The 3420-nt window shown below is 35.3% G+C and overlaps 1 pseudogene; it reads right to left on the minus strand.

Moving 5' to 3' along the window:
• Nucleotides 1225-3216, minus strand: LOC102157909 (annotated as a pseudogene).

Below are 3420 nucleotides of genomic sequence, written 5' to 3' on the forward strand. Positions count from 1 at the left end.
CCTGTAGGTGAGTCTCTGTGAACCAGTTAGTTTCCAGTCTGTGGGGCTTCCCACCCACGAGGTATGGGGTTGTTTATATTGTATAAACGCCCCTCCTATCTCTTGATGTGTCCTCCTCTTTTTCTTCTGGAGTAGGACATCTTTTTTAAGGTTTACAGTCCATTTGGGTGAAGAGTGCTCAGTCTTTAGTTGTGAATTTTGTTGTTTTTATTGGATAATTTGGGCTCCAGTCCTATTCCACCATCTTCCAAAACGTGTTCCTATTCTTACTCATTCTTAAATGACTCAGGTACTCCCCAATCTTATATTAAATAAAAATGTTGAGAGTCTTCTTCCCTGTTCTTAGAGGAAATATTTCTTGCTCATCACCATTATGATGTTGGCTGGATGTTTGTCATAATTATTCTTTATTATGTTGAGATATTTTCCCTCTGTACCATCTTTGCAGAGTTTTTTCATGAATGGATGTTGAATTTTTTTTCTGAATCTATTGGGGTGGTCATTTGATTTTTATCCTTCCTTTTTTTAATGTTGTATATAACACTGATTAATTAGTATATATTGAGCTATTCTTGATCCCTAGAATAAATCTCACTTGACCTTTATATGTTCTTTTTTATGTATTGTTGAATTACATTACTTGTATTTTGTCAAGGATTTTAAATATTCATAAAATAAATATCCATTAGAATTATGGGTTTGTATTTCCTTTTTTGTAGTATATTTTTCCCGGTTTGGTATCAGAGTAAAAGTGACCTCATAGAATGAGTTTTGGCATGTTCCCTCCTCTTCAACTTTTTGGAACAGTTTGAAAAGTATTAGTATTAACTCTATAAGTTTGGTAACATTCCCCTATGAAACAGTGGGTCCTAGACTTTTGCTTGTTGGGAGTTTTTTGATAACTGATTTAATTTCAATACTAGTAACTGACTTCTCAGATTATCTTTCTTTCTGATTCAGTCTTGGAAGCCTGAATGATTCTAGGAATTTATTCACTTCTTCCAGGTTGTTGAATTTTTTGGCATAAAACTGTTTGTAGTATTCTCTTTCTTTCTTTTTTTTTTAACTTTTTTAGGGCCATACCCAGGGCATATGGAAGTTCCTAGCCTGGGGATCAAATCAGAGCTACAGCTGCCAGCCTATACTAGAGCCACAGCAACATGTGATTTGAGCCATATTTGTGGCCTACACCACAGCTCATGGCAATGCTGGATTCCAAACACACTGAGTGAGGCCAGGGATTGAACCTGCATCCTCATGGATGCTAATTGGACTTGTTTCTACTGTGCCACAATGGGAACTCCTGTAGTATTCTTTTGATTGTATTATTTATATTTGTTGTTCACACGTGACTAAGGTGAATGCAGAATGCAGATGTTCTCAACACAGCTAAGACTCTCAGAAAAGCTAATACACTAAAATAATATGATTACATTTGAAGGAAAATGCACAAAAAAATAGGACTTTTGAGATTTTTAATTTCAAGGTAAATTTTAATGCTATTAAATTCACAAATATACTAATTTAAACACCCAATTTTATTATCTAAAACACACATTACAAACATGCAAATATCTACTCTCTACACATGTCAGAGCCCACTCATTTCGTGATTTGGAAATGGGTAGGATAGATTCCTATTAAACTGCAATCAGCAGGTGTTTCTTTACTGTTAACTTTAGCAAAATTCATACAAAATATTAATTAACAGTGACCTTATTAACTCACAAGGAAATACTTTCAAAACTGAATTTTGTTAATATTTCTGTACTAAAATGTAGAAAAACTGAACTACACAAATATTGAAAAGTTAAAAATTCCTTAATTTTTTTTCCTACTATACTATAATTTACAGGGCAATATACCTGATGTAATGAAAAGAAAAAGAAAAAGCTAGAGCAGATAAAAAGCTTCAGGAATGTACATCTAATTGATGCATTTCATTAATCAATAGCTACACTTTACAAAAAGTGTAGCTTTTTCAGTCCTGAACAAGAAGTCTTTCCTGTTTAAGCCATAATAACTTTTCTAACTATGGATAATAATCATTCCTTCTGCAGCAGATTCTTAAAGTTCTCCTAATGCTTTGGGATGACTGTCTCAAAGGAGCCTGAGCTTTCCTGATAACACCTTGCTCTCTCTCCAGCTAAGAACTGTAGCCCTTTTCTGCTGATTTTTTTAGAAATGTCTGCTATCATATCAACCACTTCTATCACCAGATCCATAACCACCACCAAAAGGACTGCCCAAGCCTCTTCCACCAAAACTTCCCCCTCTTCATAGGTCCATAATTTTGTTGCTATTCTCCACTAAAATTTCCAACATCATTATAGTTCCCACCAGAACCATAGGTACTACCTCCAAAATTTCCTCCTTCATTGTAGTTATCATATCCTCCACCACTGCCACCATATCTACTGCTTTGGTTTCCATATCCTCGTCCACCATTACCATAGCCTTCTCTACTACTATAACAAGGACCACCACAATAGTTGCCACCATCTCCTCAAAATTTATTATATCAACCATAATCTCCTTCATAACTATCTCTGCTGTCACCACCTCCACCATCATAACCTGCTCTTCTACCAAAATTTCCACCATGGCCAAAGTTACCTCCAGCATCTCCAAAGTTTCCTTCATGACACATAAAGTTGCCTGATACACCAGATTGCATTTATTGTTTAGAAAAGGCCTTTTTCACTTCACAATTATGCCCATTAATAGCGTGGTATGTCTAAACAACAATTTCATCAACTGCATCGTGATCATCAAAAGTTACGAAAACAAATCCTCTGTTTTTCCCACTCTGCCTGCCTTCCATAACTTCTATGTTTTCAAGCTTACCATACTTTTCAAAGTAGACTTTCAAATTGTATTCTTCTGCATCTTCTTTAATGCCATCAACATTTTTTTTCACTGTTATATGAGTACCAGGCTTTACAGAATCCTCTCTAGAAACAGCTCTCATTGGTCCCACTATACATTCATCAGTCTTAAGTGGTCAAGTACACATTGCTGTATCCAACTTTTCAACACAAGAGTAAGTCACAAAGTTGAAGCCCCTAGAATATTTTGTTTGGGAATCTCTCATTACCACACAATCTGTAAGTGCACCCCACTGCTCAAAATGTTCTATTAAATTGTCATTGATAATTTCAAACTCAGACCACCAATAAACATTTTTCTCAACTATTCTGCTTCTTTTGGATCACAGCCCTCCTCCTGGCAGTGGAAACAGTGATGGCTGGAACAGGGATGTGGAGCCACTGGACAATGATTTTACTTCCATTTTGAGACCAGACTCATATCTTCAACTTGAGTTTAATATGACTTTTATTTCTAATTTTGTTTATATGGATCATCTTTTTTCTTAATGTATCTTGCTAAAACATTTACATTTTGTTTGCCTTATCAAAA

Source organism: Sus scrofa, chromosome X, assembly GCF_000003025.6.
Source record: "Sus scrofa isolate TJ Tabasco breed Duroc chromosome X, Sscrofa11.1, whole genome shotgun sequence".
Classification (NCBI taxonomy): domain Eukaryota; kingdom Metazoa; phylum Chordata; class Mammalia; order Artiodactyla; family Suidae; genus Sus; species Sus scrofa.